A 20,541-nucleotide genomic window follows, 5' to 3' on the forward strand; every position below is an offset into this window, starting at 1 on the left:
TTCCACTTTAGCAGTCACAGTTCAGAAAAAAAAATATCACTGCTTCCTACACTTTCTGAACCCTGATGAATCCTTATTTGACATAGCCAAAAGGCCAATACCAGATGATTCTAGAGCAAAGCTTTCCTTTAAAGTTTATTTTTATTTTTTTTTATTTTCAGTGGTTCCTGCAGCCAGAACATGTAGAGATTTTGTGTGTGTGTGTGTGTGTGTGTGTGTGTGTGTGTGTCTGCAGAGCAGAAAGGTGCATAATTCCAGGGGACAACATTCATAAAGAATAAGGTGTGAATGGCACTCCTTAGAGCACAACATTGCGATCTCTGTAAATTCTCTACCTAGATTCCAAAAATGTTTTATACATTTCTCAGGCTCTCTTTTCCCCTGGCTTCAAGGAAGGCGGCTCACCATGGTAGAAGGGAAAGGAGAAGTACTGGCAGTGTGCTGAAGGCAGCTCAAACTGGCTGGCAAGGATTGGTTTTGAAATATTCATTAATTTTTCAAGCAGTTTGTTAATTCTTGCTACTTTGAGATTAGCCATATTAGACGTATTTACACCATAGAAATGACAAACACTATAAACTGGGGATATTTTTGCAGACGGAGAACTTGATTGTCCCGTTGAACCAGAGTGTTTCTCCCCTTCTCTATCTATGTTTCAGTTATCATTTAGCAGTGCTGCTTCTCCTTTGTGGTCCAGCTCAGGGTGGAGAACTTTCCAAAGAGGTTCTTTTTCCCACCAGGTGTTCTGAATAGTTTCCACCTTCCAGCAGGAGGCTCCAGTTCCCTTGTTCCCTCCATCCTCAAGAGTGCTAAGAGTTTTCCTGCTGTTGCTAGATCTGGGTGGCCTCACAATCTCCTGCTTAGTTTTTCAACTCTTCAATTATCAGTATATTCAATTACTGCATTATTGTCTCTCTAACTACCTATAGTGGCTTCTGATTTCTGCCTATGCTTTTGCTACCATTTCACATACCCTCTTCTTTTCAGTTCCCATATGCACTCAAAGGGACAGTATATTTTATTGAGTTGTAGGCTACATTACAGATGCCTGAGCTCTAGATAAAATTTTCCTAATAGTTATATTATTTTTAGATCAACATCAGCGGGACATTTTTAAAGCGGGTTAGCCAGTCATACACTATTCAGGTCAATGAATGTTGGACCTTGTAACGCAGGATGACTTCCATTTATTCATTTAGTAAGATTTTGTTGTTTGAACCACATACCAGGAACTGTAGCAATTAGCTCTACAGCAGAAAGATGCATAAGACAAGATCACTAGAGCTGCTTGTCAGCTTGTGCAGAATTTAACTCTGAACTTGGCACTTATTGTGAAAAGTAAGCACTTCCTCTCTTGAAGCCATCTTATTTATAGGGAAAAGTCCCACTGCATGATTGAATGAAAAGCATGCATGTCTTACTTTATATTCATGGTCTCATAACATGCGTACATGTATTTCTTAGCAGCAGTGTGGATATTTTTAGGTTAAAAAATGATATGGATTGGACACTAAGGGTAGAAAAGGAGATTATAATTATATTATGTTAGAACTTTACCAAAAAGATGTAAGCCAAGTGGAATGGATGTCAAACATTCTACTTTTCCTGCTTTAGAACAAAAAGTTTAATTCTATGATCCAGAAGACTTAGCACACAATCAAAATGTAGAACTAAACTAGCTCTCTGTATCGGTTAGCAAATGCTGTCTAACAATAGCAAGTCTTTAGTTGCATACAACAATAAACTGAACATTTATGTAGCCAGAGCTGTCACATAATCAAGTCCCATGTCAGAGCTGGGGAGATTAGAAGATTTTATCATAAAAGACAGGAGCACAGAAAGGGGTCAATTGGGGGGAGGAGGTATTAATGCAATCAGTGTACCACATTTCTCCTTGTAACTTGCCATTTGAGGAATCCACCAACAGTGTCCTGTTGTAGAACTGTTTTAATGAAAATAAAACTAGTGATAAAAACCAGTGTCTTCCCTAAGGTTGTACAGCCTTTCTTATTATTGAGTAGAAATTTATTATATCCTGGTTTAATAATTAAGAGCCTGTTATGGGCCAGCTACAGCACTGAGGAGTTGTGATACAATGATGACTAAGATATATTTTTATGTGTAGTGTAAACTTATTGGGAAATTTCCACATTCCCACATTCCTACATCATTGTGCATTCAGTGGTACTCAGTGTAGTCTTAAAGAGTGAATGATGAGCTCAGAAACTTTGTCACAGAAGCATCTAAGAACATATATTTTTAATACCTTCAGTGAGTTCTGATAAGTCACAATAGGAATCAAAACTTATCTTGAACTTGGTACTTATGAGTACTGTGGTAAATATAGCAGAGTCCTAAGGCTATTGGATGATACTTCTGGCTTCATTTTCGGGTAAATTCTGACTCTAGATGATGTAAATTATTAATATAATGTCTGGACTTCATTTTAATACATTTTTAGAGGTTTGATGACATCAAATTCTTCAATACTCCCCAAAGGAGTCATTTCAAGCATAGCATGTACTCCTGGTTCAGGTAGAGGCTGCATTTAAGAGTTTACAAGTACTTTTGCAGAGTGGATTTATACTGCTTGTTTTCACTGAGCTTTTTGACAGAGGCCCATCTTTATCACCAGAAGATACTTTGGCAGGCTGAAAACAGTAAAGGATAAATAGGTCCTCAACTAAACCTTACAGTGATGCATAGACTACTTTGGGCTAATCCTACCCTAAATCAATATTGTATGGTTCTCTAATAAAAGAAGCAAAAGGAATATAAGTACCACACTGATTTACATTGTCTTCCTTTCCCCCCACTCATGGCATTCATGACAGTGGCAATGTTCCAGAACGTCTCTTGCTGCTTTGATAACTCCCAACTTAAGGAGGACAGAGTATTATGAGGCTGCGTTGGAGAACAGTATTTTATATTCCTTTGGAGAAAAATGCATAGACTCTTTAAAAAGCCTGTTTTAGCATGTGTTAATGGCTGCACATCTGGGAATGTCAGTACCAGCTTTAGTAGGATTTCTTTCTATTCCTGTTCTGCCACATGGAAATGTGAGATCTGAAATATTATTTCATTAGCCTGCATGCTTTTTAAGATATGTGTTCTGAATAAGCAATCTGTGAGAATAAGCATGTCTTTTCCATGGCAGGGTAGGTGGATTGTCATGAGGAATTTAGTATGCTGGAAATAAGCAGTGAGGTCTCCTTTTACAGGACAATTTGGTAATCCTAAAAATGGGAAATTCTTCAAGGTGTACATGGTCTTTGCACTTTTACTAATAGGAGTTTACATAGCAGAGATAGAATGACTTTCACACTGTGTAGAGACAATGCTTTTATCCCCTTGGCAGCCCAATTGCACTTCATATTCCAAACCAAGTTTCAATTATGAGAGTTAATGAAGAAGAAAGATAATGAATATAGTAAGAACACATAGAAGATTTAAAATTTCTCATCTGTCAAAAACCCTATTAGAAATTGGTTTAAATAATTTTACCTATACAATATTGGCTAAGTTTATTAATTGATTGATAACTATTTTTCCTCTGCACACTGTTGCCATGATTATTTCAAATACGAGTGAATATTTATAAACTTTTCTTTTTCTTTTTATTATGAGTTAGACACATGTACAAATGTTTGGTGCTATTCACTCATTTCATTCACATAACAACCATATGAAATAGGTACTATATTGATCCCATTTAACAGTCAGGAAATTTGACAGAGATAACAAATTTGTGTGGAGTTCCATGCCTAGCACATGATAGGGGAAGCATTCTAAAACAGGCATTTTTGGATTAGAATGCATTTAACCACTACACAATATGTCCTCTTTAGAACAGTGTTTTCCAATGGGGCATGCTTTTCAGAATCACCAGATTCAGAAGAGAAAAAAAAAATGATTCCCTTAGGCACCATGCACCTTTCATATTTGAGTCTCTCTCTCTATAAGGCCTGAGCATTAGCCCCACAGTTTTGAAAGGGTTCCCTGGGCCTCCTTTATTTATACTCTTCTCTACAATATTCCTTAGAGTAAGGGTGCATGCCCAACCAGAGCTTGTGCCTGTTCTTTCAGACCACATCCTGGGTACTCATAATTTCTAAATTCGCTCAAATGGTTCTCTATTCAGGGATGACCTCTTGATGGCATTCTGTGTCATCACTGTGCAAATTTCTAGGTACAAGGTGTAGCCAAAGAGTTGCTGTTTGTGGGGAGTGTGGACAGAGCCTGGATATACAGTGTTGAGTGCTTACACATACCTTAGTCTATTCAGGTTGCCATAATAATATACCACAGATTGGGTAGAAACAACAGAAATCTATTTTCTTGCACTTTGGAGACTAGAAGTCTAAGATAAAAGTTGTGATCAATTTGGTTTCTGATGAGGGCTCTCTTCCTAGCTTGTAGATGGCTACCTTCTCTTTATGTCTTCATATGGGCCTCTCATCATTATGTATGGGGAGGAGAGTAGGAAGAGATTGGAGAGACGGAGAAAACTCTCTGATGGCTCTTCTTATAAGGACACTAATCCTATTGGATCAGGGCCCCATTCTCATAACCTCATTTTACTTGATTACTTCCTTATTTCAAATAGAGACACACTGGATTTTGGGGTTTCAACATAGATTTTGAGGGGAAGCAAATATTCAGTCCATAACAACAGATATGTGCATGAGGCCCCTTCACAGTTAGGGATGGAGTCAGGGTGGTAAGAAAAAAGGGGATGGGTTAAGAGTTAGATCTACCAACACCTTTGTATTATGGTGTAGAACTTCACAGAATCCAGTAAGTCTAAATTTGAGCCAATTCTATAAGTTGATAAGAAGTTGGTAAAACTAAACATATTTTATTTAGCAGCTTGTTAGCTTGATTTTTAACTTAAAAAACTTAAGCCTAAGGAATAAGGAATACAGGCCCCTTCACAAACATTAGACATTGACCTGCTCCTTCCTCTCCTCTTGTCATTAAGAACTTTTAGGATAACTCGCTCTCTACCTGAACCCCTGTCATCTGAGTAATTAGAAGAATTGGCTTACCTAATCAACAGTGTTTCATTTGTTTTTTAAAAGATTTTATTTATTTATTCATGAGAGACACACAGAGAGAGGCAGAGACATAGACAGAGGGAGAAGCAGGCTCTCTGTGGGGAGCCTGATGTGAGACTTGATCCCAGGATACTGGGATCATGACCTGAGCCAAAGGCAGATGCTCAACCACTGAGCCACCCAGGTGCCCCTCAACTGTGTTTAGTTGGAGTTTTGGAATTTTGAACAGAAAGTCTCTTTAAAAATCACATATAATTGTTTACAGTAAAGCTTCATATTAGAAATCTGGTCAGTATAAGTCTCATCATTAATGAAGTTGGCCATGTTTTTTAAAATTAAAACAACAAATAAGCAACACACACATGCCCACACACCAATAAGAATCTAAACTCTAAACAAAAATCTTCATAAGTCATCAGAGACTGGGCTATGTAGTAGCGGAAATATAGCAAATTGCTAGTCAGTTCTGCTCAGTTTTCTAGTTATTTCCATCTAGTCAAATAAAAGGATGTACCCTCAAAAAATTAATGACCTCTCTGAAGGTTGTTCTATTCCTCCCTACCCCTCATTATTTTGGCCCATTGCCTGCTTGGTGAGCATTATCCCCACACGATGTTCATATGTTCTTCCTTTCTTCCCCTCTTCTCACTCTATTAAAATCCATTTAAATAAAGAAAGAGCTGACTTCAGTTCATTGAACTTTGCCTACTGTTTACACCTTTAGTGCAATGAAGTTTAGTCACAGTATGATACCATTGATAGGGACACCTGGGTTGCTCAATGGTTGAGCATCTGGCTTTGGCTTAGGGTGTGATCCCTGGGTCTGAGATCGAGTTCTGCATCTGGCTCCCTTGATGGGAGGGGAGCCTGCTTCTCTCTCTGCCTCTGTCTCTGCCTCTGTCTCTATGTCTCTCATGAATAAATAAATAAAACCTTTAAAAAACACCATTGATAATTTGCCTTTATTTTTTGCTTTCCAATGTGACTAATAATTATCGAGATTTCTTTTTTGCTTTGTCCAGAAGCTGAACACAAATTCCATCCACAAGTTAACTCACATAGTTGTCACATTTATGCTGTCATTTTTATTTATTAACTTGTAACTTTATCCCTCTTTTCTACTAGTTCTTTTGTGTAATAATTTGAGACAGAGGTGAAGTGTGTATCAATCAGTGAATAAATAAAATATGAAACCTTTAAGGTTTGTAGAATAAAATGCTTCCCGCCTTTCTATTGTAAGTATTTTATATATCAACAAACAAGGAAAAGATTTTGTTTGAAAAGAGTGTCTTTGAAATGGTATTCAGGGAGAAACGTATCAGTTTGGGCCCCTATAAAACCATATAGAACTCTTAGAACATTATAAAAGTGTGACTAGTTTGGGGGAACCAACAAGGGATAGTGTGGGAACCTCAGGATTAGTAATAGTGAGGAACTATTAGCAGACCTAGATCTGAAGGACTAAGGGGGTAGCAATTACTGGAACCTAGACAGGGTAATTATGGGCTGACTCCAAGTAGTTGTATTTTTTTTCTAAATTTTAATTCTAGTGTTATTAACATACAGTGTTATATTTTCAGGTGTATAATATAGTGATTCAACAATTTCATATATTACTTGGTGCTCATGATGATAAGTGTACTCTTAATCCCCTTTACCTACTTCACTCATCCCCCCACCCCCCTCCTCTCTTGTAACACTCTTTTTTAGAGTTAAGAGTTTGCTCTTTGGCTTGTCTTTTTTTTTCTCCTTTGTTTGTATGTTTTGTTTCTTAAATTCCACATGTGAGTGAAATTGTATGGTATTTGTCTTTCTCTCACTGACTTATTTCCGTTAGCATTGTTCTCTCCAAATCCTATCCATGTTGTTGCAAATGGCGAGATTTCATCCTTTTTTATGGCTGAGTAATATTTCATTGCATATATATGCCATATCTTCTTTATCCATTCATCTATATATGGACACTTAAGTTGCTTCCATAATTTGCCTATTGCAAATAATGCTGCAATTAACATAGGGGTTCATGTATCCCTTTGAATTAGTGTTTTTGTATTCTTTGACTCCCAGTAGTGCAATTACTGGATCATAGTTGGTTCTGTTTTTAACTTTTTGAGGACCCTCCAAACTATCTTCTATGGTGGCTGCCAGTTTGCATTCCCAGCAACAGTGCCTGAGAGTTCCTATTTCTCCACATCCTCACCAACACCTGTTGTTTCTGGTGTTTTTAATTTTAACCATTCTGACAGGTGTGAGGTGTTATCTCCTCCTGCTCTTGATTTGCATTTCTCTGATGATTAGTGATGTCAAGCATCTTTTCATGTGTCTGTTGGCCTTCTATCTGTCTTCTTTGGATTAATGTCTATTCATGTCTTCTGTCCATTTTTTAATTGGATTATTTGTTTTTTGAGTATTGAGTTTTATAAGTTCTTTATACATTTTGGATACTAACCCTTTTTCAGATATGTCATTTGCAAATATCTTCTCCCATTACATAGGTTGTCTTTTAGTTTTGTTGGTAGTTTCTCTTGCTGTTCAGAAGCTTTTATTCCGATGTAGTCCCAATAATTTATGTTTGCTTTCGTTCCCCTTGCTTCAGGAGGCATATCTACTAGAAAGATGTTGGTATAGCCAATATCAGAGAAATTACTGCCTGTGCTCTCTTCTGGGATTTTTATGGTTTCAGATCTCACTTTTAGGTCATTAATCCATTTTGAGTTTGTTTTTGTCGATGATGAAGGAAAATGATCCATTTTCTTTCTTCTGCATGTAGCTGTCTGATTTTCCCAATGCCATTTGTTGAGCAGATCTTCTTTTTCCATTTCGTAATCCTTTTCTACTTGTTGAAGATTAATTGACCATATGATTGTGGGTTTATTTCTGGGTTTGCTATTCTGTTCAGTTGATCTGCTTGTCTATTTCTGTACCAGTACCATACTGCTTTTTAATATTATAGCTTTGTAATATAACTTGAAGTTGGAATTGTGATAACTCTAGTTCTGTTTTTGTTTTCCAAAATTGTGTAGGTTATTTAGGGTCTTTTGTGGTTCCATACAAATTTTAGGATTGTTTGTTCTACTTCTATTAAAAAGGCTGTTGGTATTTTGATAGGGACTGCATTAAATATATAGATTGCTTTGGATAGTATAGACACTTTAATAATATTTGTTCTTTCAATCCATGAGCATGGAATGCCGTTCCATTTTTTGTGTAGTATTCAATTTCTTTCATCAGTGTTTTAGTTTTCAGACTATAGGTGTTTCATCTCTTTGGTTAAGTTTATTTGTTGATATTTTACTATTTTTGGTAAAATTGTAAATGGGATTATTTTCTTAAGTTTTCTTTCTGCTGCTTCATTATTAGTATATAGAAATGCAACAAATTTCTATACATTTCTTTTGTATTCTTTGATCTTACTGAATTCATTAATCAGTTTCAGTAGTTTTTTGGTGGAGTGGTATAGGTTTTCTATATATAGTATCATGTCATCTGCAAATAGTGATAGTTTTACTTCTTCCTTACCAACGTGTATGCTCTTTATTCCTTTCTTGCTTGATTTCTGTGGCTATGACTTCAAGTGCTATGATGAATAAAAGTGGTGAGAGTGGACATCCTTGTCTTATTCCTGATCTTTAGGGAAAAGCTCTTAGTTTTCCTCCCGTTGAGGTATGATATTCTTTGTGGGTTTTTCATATAAAGCCTTTATTATATGGAGGTATGTTCCTTCTAAACTTACTTTGTTGAGGATTTTTATCATGAATGGGTATTGTATTTTGTCAAGTGCTTTTTTAAGCATCTATCAAAATAATCATATGATTCTTATCTTTCTTTTATTAATGTGATGTATTATGTTGATTGACTTGCACATATTGAACTAATCCTTGCATCTCTGGAATAAATACTAGTTGACTGTGGTGAACGATTTTCTTCATGTATTTATTGGATTTGTTTTACCAGTATTTTGCTGAGGCTTTTTCCATCTATGTCCATCAGAGATATTGGCCTGTAGTTCTGTGTGTGTGTGTGTGTGTGTGTGTGTGTGTGTGTTTACCTGGTTTTGAAATCAGGGTAATGCTGGCCATATAGAATGAATTTGGAAGTTTTATTTTCTCTTCTATTTTTTGGGATAGTCTGAAAAGAAAAGATGTTAAGTCTTCTTTAAATGTGTGGTAGAATTTGCCTGTGAAGCCTCTGGTGCTGGGCTTTGTTTTTGAGAGATTTTTTGATTACTGATTCAATTTCATTGCTATTAATTGGTCTGTTTGAATCTTCTATTTCTTCTTGTTTCAGTTTTGGTAGGCTATATATTTCTAGAAATTTATCCATTTCTTCTAGGTTGTCCAAATTGTTGGTGTATTATGTTTCCTAATATTATCTTACAGTTCATTGTATTTTGTGGTATTAGTTGTTATTGCTCCTCTTTCATTTCTGATTTTGTTTATTTGAGTCTTTCTCTCTCTCTCTTTCTATGAGCCTGGCTAAAGGTTTATCAGTTTTGTTGATCTTTTCACAGAATGAGTTTATGGTTTCATTGATCCATTTTGTTATTGTTTTAGTTTCTATAAAATTTATTTCTGCTCTAATCTTTATCATTTCCTTTTTTTCTTCTGGATTTGACTTTTGTTATGTTCTTCTTTGTGTAGCTCCTTTAGAATAAGGTTAGGTTTTTACTTGAGATTTTTTTTTGCTTCTTGAGGTAGACCTATATTGCTATAAATTTCCTTCTTAGAACTGCTTTGGCTGCTCTGAAAGATTTGGGGTTGTTGTGTTTTCCTTTTCATTTGTCTCTACATATAGATATAGATATAGATATAGATATATAGATATATAGATATAGATATAGATATAGATATAGATAGATATCTATATCTATATATATATATTTCTTCTTTGGTTTCTTGGTTGACCCATTCATTATTTAGTAGCATGCTATTTAACCTCCATGTAGCTGATTGGAATAAGACAGATTTCCAGATTTTTTCTTGTTGGTTTCTAGTTTCATTGCACTGTGGTCAAAAAAGATGTGTAGCATAGCTTTGATCATTTTGAAATTGTTGAGTCTTGTTTTGTGACCTAATATGTGATCTGTTATGGAGAATGCTCCATGCGAACTTGAAAATAATGCGTGTTCTGCTGTTTTAGGATGGAATGTTATGAAATATCTACTAAATCCATTTAGTCCAGTGTGTCATTCAAAGCCACTGTTTCCTTGTTGATTTTCTGTTTAGATGATCTATCCATTGATGTAAGTGGGGTCTTAAAGTCCCCTACTATTACTGTGTCACTATTTATTAGTTTCTTTATATAAATATATATGCATATATATATATTATTTTTAAAGATTTATTTATTCATGAGAAACACAGAGAGAGACGCAGAGACATAGGCAGAAGGAGAACCATGCTCCTCTCAAGGATCCTGATGCAGGACTTGATCCTCAGACCCCAGAATCACGCCCTGAGCTGAAGGCAGACACTCATCCACTGAGTCACCCAGGCATCACAGTTTCTTTATATTTGTTATTAACTGTTTTGTGTATTTGGGTACTCATATGTTGGGTGCATATATATTTACAATTGTTATGTCTTCTTGTTGGATTGTACCCTTAATGATTATATAGTCTTTCTTTGTCTCTTGTTACAGTCTTGGTTTTAAAGTAAATCTGTTCTGATATAAGTATTGCTACCCCAGCTTTCTTTCACATTCATTTGCATGATAAATGTTTCTCCATCCCCTCACATTCAATCTGCATGTGTCTTTAGGTCTGAAGTGAGTATCTTATAAGCAACCAATAGATGGGTCTTGTTTTTGTTTTTCCATTCTACCACCCAGTGTCTTTTGATTGGAACATATAGTTCATTTACATTCAAAGTAATTATTGATAGGTATATATTTATTTCATTTTGTCACTTGTCTTATGTTGGTTTTTGTGAATCTTCTCTGTTCCTTTCTTCCCTTGCTCTCTCCTCTCACCACAAATTGACTCTTTTTAGTAATATACTTAGATTCCTTTATTTTTATTTTTTGCGTATCTATTACTGGTTTTTGATTTGTGGTTACCATTAGGATTGTATATAACATCTGCAGGTAGCTAATCTTAAGTTGATGATTGCTTAAGTTTGAACCCATTCTTCACTGCTCTCCTCTCTATGTTTTAGGTATATGATGTCATAGTTTATTTCCTTTTATTTTGGGAGTCCCTTGATTGATTTTAACAGATAAACTTAATTTTACTGCTTTTTGTGCTTTATACTTTTCTTATTCTTACTTGTCTTCTCTTTCCATTCAAAGGGTCCTCTTTAACATTTCTTGTAGGTCTGGTTTTGTGGTCATGAAATCTTTAACTTTTGTTTGTCTGGGAAACTCTTTACCTCTCCTATTCTGAATGATAGCCTTGCTAGATAGAGTATTCTTGGCTCCAGTTTTATTCCTTTCTCCTTTCTATACTTTGAATATATCATGTCACTCACTTCTTTCCTGCAAAGCTTCTATTAAAAAATTCAGATAGCCTTATGTGATTTCCCTTGTATATATCTGTTTTCTTTTGTGTTGCGGCTTTTAAAATCATTCTTTATCACAACCTTTTGCCATTTTAATTATTTGTGTCTTTGCATGGACCTCCTTGGGTTGATTTCATTGGAGAATCTCTGTGCCTCCTAGATCTGAATTTATGTTTCCTTCCCCAAATTCCAGAAGTTTTTAGTTATTTTTCTTAGAAGAAATTTTCTACCCTCTTTTCTCTCTCTTCTTCTCCTGAGATTCTTATAATGCAAATGTTATTATGCTTGATGAAGTCACTGAGTTCTCTAAGTCAATTCCCATTTTGCATATTTTTCTTTCACCTGCTCAATTTGATTACTTTCCATTACTCTGTCCTCCAGGTTGCTAATCATTCTCCTGTTTCTTCTAGCCTGCTATTTATTCCATCTAGTGTATTTTTAATATCAATTATTGTAATCTTCGTCTTTTAGTGGTTCTTTTTTATTTCTGTATTAAAGTTCTCACCAAAGCTCTCCATTCTTTCTCAAGTCCATTGAGTATTTTATGATCATTACTTCAAATTTTCCTTCAGGCATGTTACTTATCTTCATTTCATTTGGGTCTCTTGCAATGATTTTTGTCCTCTTCTTTCATTTGAGACATATTCTTCTGTCTCTATTTTGCCTGGCTCTTTGTGTCTCTTTCTCTGTGGTAGGGAAGTCAGCCACATATCTTACTCTTGAAAGCAGTGGATGAGATGCACAACTTTTAACAAAGTGACACTTGTCCTCTTCCACTGGGGATGTGCAGCCACTGTTGAGACCTCAACTGGCCTGAAGTTGCCCTGTAAAGTCTGTGCAAGTGGAAGGTGCAGTTTTAATAAGGTATAAGCATCCTCCATGGGAAGTGACTGGCCACTTTGCTGGGACTGAGGCCCTGCAAAGCATGCAGCTGGGATATGTAGTATTAGCAAGGTTTGTGTAAGTCTTATGGTAGCAGGGACCTGTAGCACTGGGAATAAGGCAAGCCTGGCTTAGGTAGTGGATGTTGGTGCAGTCCGTTCTTACAGATGGCTCTGAGTTTATGCTGAGGAGTAGAGGAGGATAATGGTGGCTGCTAGCTCCTTTCTTCCTGGAGTTCTTCGGGGACTCTGAGATTAGTAAATAACTCCCTCCTGTATGCCCTGACATTTTTCAAATGCTGCTTCTATGTTGTATCTCCACTGGATGTTTGTTGTGCTCTCTTTAAGGATAGGGACACAGCTTTCCATCACATTCTGGGCTCTCCCAGAGCAAGCCCCCTGATTTTTAAAGTTCTAGGCTTTATGACTGGCTGGTTGTAAGAACTCAAGAAATTTGGTCCCTCTGATTTTCAAAGCCAAATGCCATGGAGATTCATCTTCCCGTATAGTTTTTCTGGTGTGATAGTCTGTTTCTCACCCCTCCCACACCCGTGACTCTCTCCCTCTGATGGCCAGACATATGGGTTTTAGCTCCCTACCATGCTTTTTATTCAATGTGGTCTGTTCTTTACATTTAGTTGTGGAGTTTGTCCTGCCAGTCTTTCCGTTGTTTTCTCAGTTATTTACACTGGTGTATGTTATCTAGCTGTATCCATGAGAAGAGGTAACTTTAGGGTTCTTCTACTCTGCCATCTTTCCCAGAAGTTCCAAGTAGCTTTACATTTTGATGGAGAGACACGATGAAGGGATTGATTATGTGTCACAGTGCAGACGGAAGATAAGAGAATAAATACTCCAAACTTTCTGACTTCTCCAACATCCGATCTCCTTCCATTGGGTACTCTATATAGATTACAGAAGGCAAGGAGCTTGTTGATACAGTTCATCTAAGTTAGCCTCCTGTAGCAAAGATCAGTGTGATCTCTGGGAGCAAAACAAAGATATCCAACCAAGGTGAGAAGGTGTTCTTTCTGTATGTCACTCTCATTTTTTGATTTGTGTTTTGAGGTTAAATGTAAGGCAAAAACTATGACTACTTGAAAGATAATCTTGAGAGTTATTGTGGATTAAAACATTAACATAGACTTCATCTTTCTTGTATTGGGTATGTTTTTTCTTTGGCTGTTTAGTATCCATTTTCCCATTTAGAACTTTGAATTCTTTTATTAAATTGTTTTCCCTGTTGGATATATTCTGATGGGATTCTTGTAAGGTTTTTGACATCTCTAATTATTGAGAATATATCTGCCATGAGCTAAACTAATTATTTCTTTCTGAATATGAAAATTTAACCAAAATAAATTTTAACTGAAAGAAAAGAATTGGTTTGAATTCTGTTCTCTCTAAATAGCAGCATCCTAAGTAGCCTTTTTCTCATTTGATACTGTTTCCATTTCAAGACCTCTTGAGCCACCTTTGGTCCTACACATTCTCAAGCTTGGTTCTTCAGCTTTCCTGAATTACTTTTCAAAAAATTGCTTATGTTAGTCAGAGTCCATTTCTGTTCCTTGCAACCAAAGACTCTCAGTGGAATAATAATCTAAAAGGAAGCTTCGGGTAGGGCACTTTCTTTCTCTGCCTTCCTTTATCTGCAGTTTTTTTTTTTTATTTATTTATTCATGATAGACATAGAGAGAGAGAAGCAGAGACACAGGCAGAGGGAGAAGCAGGCTCCATGCACCGGGAGCCTGATGTGGGATTCGATCCCGGGTCTCCAGGATCGTGCCCTGGGCCAAAGGCAGGCGCCAAACCACTGCGCCACCCAGGGATCCCTATCTGCAGTTTTTTTTTTTTTTTTTTTTTTTAAATTTTTTTAATTTATTTATGATAGTCACAGAGAGAGAGAGAGAGAGGCAGAGACACAGGCAGAGGAAGAAGCAGGCTCCATGCACCGGGAGCCCGACGTGGGATTCGATCCCGGGTCTCCAGGATCGCGCCCTGGGCCAAAGGCAGGCGCCAAACCGCTGCGCCACCCAGGGATCCCCATATCTGCAGTTTTTAATTACGTTTTTCTCTTTGCTTTTATTTAACCTCTGAGAATTCAGAAGCATATTTTGTGGTCTGGGATACATGCTGTTAATTTGGTTATCATTCAATCATGTGTAAGTCTTCTCTAATATACTCGATGGCCCTGCTTGATTCTTAAGTCTATCAATTATTGGAAGGGAAATAATTGACAACCCTGTATGCTATATGTATGTATGTGTTTTGTACTACTTATTTAATAATAGCATTAACTCATTCCCTTTTTAGTAGATCATTTGGATTAACTAGACTGTTAAATGTGAATATTGGTTACATAGGATGATGGACCATACTTTGAACTCAGTAACTGACTTCCTCTAAAATCATAGCAATTTTTTATTAAGCATATATTACTATGTGCTAGGCAAAACACTTCACATACATTATTTGATTAACCCTTTTAAATCCCTATGAGGTAAGTGCAATTATTACTCCATAATATAAATAATAAAGTAAAGCACAGGAGATCCCTGGGTGGCTCAGTGGTTTAGTGTGTGCCTTCAGCCCAGGGTTGATCCTGGGGTCCCGGGATCGAGTCCCACATCAGGCTCCCTGCATGGAGTCTGCTTCTCTCTCTGCCTGTGTCTCTGCCTCTCTCTCTCTCTCTCTCTCTCTGTCTGTCTCTCATGAATAAATAAATAAAATTAAAAAAAAAAGTAAAGCACAGAAAGTTGAAGCAAACTTACCAAAAACATATAATGAATGAACAATGGTTTACTTACTATTCTTCTTTACATACACATATTTTTATGCATATAGGTGTATTTTGAAGGAAAGTTCTTTATCACAACCTTAACTGTAAAGGTTTATAACAACATATTGTTATAAATAAAAACAGCTACAGAACAAATACTGTGAAAAAAATCATGTCAATAATTTTAGGTAGAAACTCTTACTGGGGATCCCTGGGTGGCGCAGCGGTTTGGCGCCTGCCTTTGGCCCAGGGCGCGATCCTGGAGACCCGGGATCGAATCCCACGTCAGGCTCCCGGTGCATGGAGCCTGCTTCTCTCTCTGCCTGTATCTCTGCCTCTCTCTCTGTGTGACTATCATAAATAAATAAATAAATAATTAAAAAAAAAAAAAAACCAAAAAAAAAAAGGTGTACTCCTAATCCCTTCACCTATAAAAAAAAAAAAAAAAAAAAAAAAAAAAAGAAACTCTTACTGTAAGAACTTTAGACTTGAATTCTCTTCTCTTTTTGCTAATAAGGAGATTAGTATTAGATGTTAAAAAGGCAGAAGTTTTAGCATATACTGATACTTTCTCTTGAATTACTTAGGAACTAAAAAAAACTGAAAAAGAAATACCTCAGCAAGCAAGTCATCGATTTTTTAATGCCATGTTTGGATACTTCCTACAGTCACCTTGGTGTCATGGCATCCTAAACAACTTTTCCCTGATTGAGACTATTCTTGCTTCATACAACTGAACCCTGCTGGCATGTAAGCATTAATACTATTGACACTGCTGGTTTTCATGAAATCATGCCATTTTTCTTTAGACAATTTATAAATGTTTATTTCTGTTTTATTTGTAGGTCCTCCCCTTAAAACTCAGGCACAATTTCTTGTATCTTAAGTCTTGGGGCAAAATGAGTTAAGATCCTGGTGATAGTGTGATAATATTAATATTCACTGACTCCACCTATCAAGCATCTACTATATGCCAAGGAAATGCCAAAATATTTATAAATACTCTTGTTTAATCCTCTCAACAACCTCAAGAGATCAATATCATTCCCATTTTACAGTAAAAGTGAAGCTGAGTCTCAGAGCATGAGGTAACTTGTTTCAGGTTATACATTCTTCCTTCTGGTTCGTACTCTGATGTTGAACTACACCTGGCTTTGGGAGTGAACTCAAACTAAGAATTTACATCCTACTTAAGAGACTTAGAATGATTTTTTGCAGATAAAAATTCATAGTTATCTTAAGAGTCTCATAGTTCCTAAATATAGATTTACATTTGTCTGAAAGTTTCACTTTTCTCTCAGACTTTCTGTTAGTAAATGATTTAGCTATTTTCTGCCTTGGTCCTTTACACCTTTCCTACATTTTGTCAATCTTTTTTCATAAATGTATTCAAATCCAAGGCTCATCTTTATTATCCAAATTTACTGCCAACTGATTTTTTAAAAAGTGCCTTGTTTCATATAGAACTGATTCCCTTTGCATAATGAAAGCCCAGCAGAAGCAAAATTGGTCTATCTGTGGTTTGTCACATACAAAAGACTCATTATTGTTTATTTTTACTTTTCAGCATTTCCTCCAACTTCTTGTTCCTGTGACAGTTAGAATTCTCGATTAAATGCTAGATTAGGCCTGCTGTTCAGTACTTGCCAAGTCTGAGGCAACTTTATTAAACTTCCTGCATAGCTTTGCCCAACTTCATCTGCTTGCTTCCAGTCAGGCTTTAGCCTCCTTTATTCAACATTTCTACCTCTCCATATAATATTCTTCCCCTCGCTTTGTGTTATTCCCCTTGTAATTCCCCTGCTCACCAAAGTATGGCCCAGGAAGCACCATCCACCATTCACCTACCTTCCTCTTTGATGAGATAAACCATGTTTGTTTTTTGTAATCAATTCCATTGCTGAAAATTACCATCTTTTTTCCTTTCTTTTGAAGCCTTTAGGATTCCTGTCCCTTTCCACCCCCTCAATTTTTGCAGGAAGCTTTTGATCTTAAGGAATTCTAAATGTATCTTGTGAATTTCTTGGAGATTTCTGGGAACACTACTAAATAGAAAATTCTTGTATATAGAGCATCAGTCAGGCACACGATTCTGAAATACACCTTTTCAGAGAAAGAGGGACATGGCAACTGCCTCAGTCTCAGTCAGGTAAATGACTCTTTATACACGAAGTTGTGATAAAAGCAAACAAAAAGTCACAGTGCTGTTGATATATGAGCCTATCTGTGACAGCTTGCTCTGGCTTTTTGACTGCTGGGTACTTTGTACACTTTTAATAGCATTTCAACACTTGTCTGTACTTTAAACAACATCATCTTTCTAGCTTGAATATAAATGCATGCTGAAAATTTCCTCTTATTTTACACAGTCAGCCTCTTGGTATAGCATTTCCTGATAACAGAAAGTTGGTTGGCAAATAGGAAGTTATCTGAATTGCTCAAGTAGCTCCCCTGGTTGAGATAAACCCTTGTTCAGCAACTTGTTTTTGATTTGTAAAAACAAGCCAGATAAGCCTCCCTTGCCGAGGTTATCTCTGCTCTTTTGGAGGACTCTAGACTAATCTTGCACCCAGGCACAGTCTGCAGCCAAGCTTTATTTAACAACAGTTTACTGCCTCACAAATGAAGCGTGAAAATTTAGGCAAATATGCCTGGAAATCTCCAGATTAAAACAGGAAAAGATAAGACAACTAGTTTGTTGAAATAGATAAGATATGAGAAAGAGGCCTGAAGGGATCCTGTTTCAGAAGATTGATGAAGAAGATTCTCAAAGGTAATGAGCCAAAAATTCAAGAGCTTCTTTGAGAGACAAAGGAAGAGTTTTATTTTGTCACTTCCTTAAACAAGCAATTTTGCCTAGACTTGAGAAGCATTATACCTTTGGAATAATCCTATTCTAAAAGAAAGGAGTCAACCTTACATTCACCCTCTTGCTTCCTGGAACACTTATCTGTACCACGCACTTTGACTTTGATTACCCATTCTGGTGATTTATTCTCACATTTCCTATTATTCTTGTCTTTACAAAGACAATGGACATTTATTGAGCAACTATTTTATGGTAGGTATTGTCAGTCTTGCATACTTTATCTCATTAAGAACTTAAGACAAATTTGTGAAAAATGTTTTATCTCCATTGTTTTAATCTTGGACAGAAAAACAGAGATTTAAGTAACTTAGATGGAGGAGCCTGAACATGAAGCCCCATTTGTCTGACTCCAAAGTCTTCCTCTCATATTCCACTTTCCTAAGGATACTTAAATTCTTTGGAAGCATACACAGATCCCAATTGGATTGGATTTATTGTTCTTGTTAGGTTATTTCACTAAACCAACTGAAGCCTGAGAGAGTTAAAGCAAATGACTACATCACCAATATTCAAAATAAATTCTCTATATCCATTATCTCATTTGATCTTCAAAGTAATCCCCCAAGTATAAACTATTGTTACTAATATTTACAGATGAAAATGTGGAGATTTGGTGAAGTTAAGTGACCACAGCTAATGAGTGACCAAATAAAAATTCAAATTCATGTCTATTTGATGCTAGTTTCCAAAGTCCACACAGCTAATGAGTGACCAAATAAAAATTCAAATTCATGTCTATTTGATGCTAGTTTCCAAAGTTTTCTCCACTCTATTTAGATGTCTATGAATGAATCATTGAGCTTTTAGCTACTTAATCAAATGGCCCCCATGACACTATAGACCTTCTGCTATGGACTGAATGTTGGTGTCCATGGGCCAAAATTCTTACGTTGAAAGAATCACCCAAGGTGATGGTATTAAGAGGTGGGGCCTTTGGGAGGCTTTAGGTCATGAGGATGGAACCTTCATGAATGGGCTTAATGCTCTTATAAGAAGGCTTTAAAGACCCCTTGTCCTTTTACCAAGTGAAGTTGTGGATAGAGGGCTCTCTCAGATACCAAATGTGCTAGTGAATTGATCTTGGACTTCTCAGCCTCCAAAACAATGAGAAATAGTACAATACTATTATAAATATATTATAAATTATAAGTAGTATAAATACTATGATATTTTATTATAACAGACCGCAGGGACTAAGATAATTTCTTGCTGAAAATACTTCTTTACTCGTGTTCTGGGATTCTCTGTGACTGTGGTTATTCTCATATATCTGTCACCACTGCTTTAAATATAATATGTATCATAACATGTCTCATGAATATCAGAAAGCACAGAAAATACTATTACAAATATTCATGGCAAGAGCAATGTTTTGATTTCCTGCTTTGGATTTTTTTTTTTAAAGGAACTATTACAGACACTAGTTAAAATTCCCTTTCTTCCTACTCTCCTATTTCATTCCCCTCTCTTACCAGAGGCAATAGTTATCTTGGGGTTGCCGTTTGAATTCAATATAGTACTCATTGACCCTTACGTACTTTTTATCACATGAGTATTAATAAAGTTTATATTTGCTTATAAACGTTAATAAATAGTGTCATTCAGAATGCTTTATTATGAAACTTTGCAAATTATGATTTACCCATGTTGATATATATAGCAATAATTTATTTATAATGCTAAACTGTATTTCCATTATATAATACTACAACTTGTCCGTTTTTTAAAAGATTTATTTATTTATTTGAGAGAGAGAGAGAATAAGCAGAAGCAAGAGCAAAGGGAGAGAGAGAGAGAGAGACAGAGAGAGTTTTGAGCAGACACCCTACTGAGCACAGAGCCCTATGTTGGGCTTGATCTCATGACCCTGAGATCATGACCTTAGCTGGAACCAAGAGCCAGACACTCAACCCACTTAGCCATCCAGGTGCTCCTCCATGTTTTTATTAATGTTATTTTTCAAAATTTTGCAATTACTGTTACAGTTGTTGAATAGTAATGTTAATGACCTATTTTTTTTACAAAAAAAGTTGCCTTTATATCCAGAAACTCTTCTGAAGTCTCTCTTTCTTTCCTTTTTTTTTTTTTAAGGTTTTATTTATTTATTCATGACAGACAACAGATAGAGAAAGAGGTAGAGACACAGGCAGAGGGAGAAGCAGGCTCCACACAAGGAGCCTGATGTGGGACTCTATCCCAGGACTCTGGGACCATGCCCTGAGCCGAAGGCAGAAGCTCAACCACTGACCCACTCGGGTGTCCTCTTCTGAAGTCTCTTTCAAAATCTTTTGAGCATTGTTTACTCTTTAGTTTCTATTGGCAATTCCTTTTGGAGGCCTCAAAATGTAGGGACCCAAAAGTCCTTAGCATAACTTTTCTCTCCATCTGTATCAATGATTTGTGTATGCATAAGTGGAAAATTAAAAAAATCACAGATGTTCACACTTCATCTCAAGAG

The sequence above is a fragment of the Vulpes lagopus genome, chromosome 9 (genome assembly GCF_018345385.1).
Source record: "Vulpes lagopus strain Blue_001 chromosome 9, ASM1834538v1, whole genome shotgun sequence".
Taxonomy (NCBI): domain Eukaryota; kingdom Metazoa; phylum Chordata; class Mammalia; order Carnivora; family Canidae; genus Vulpes; species Vulpes lagopus.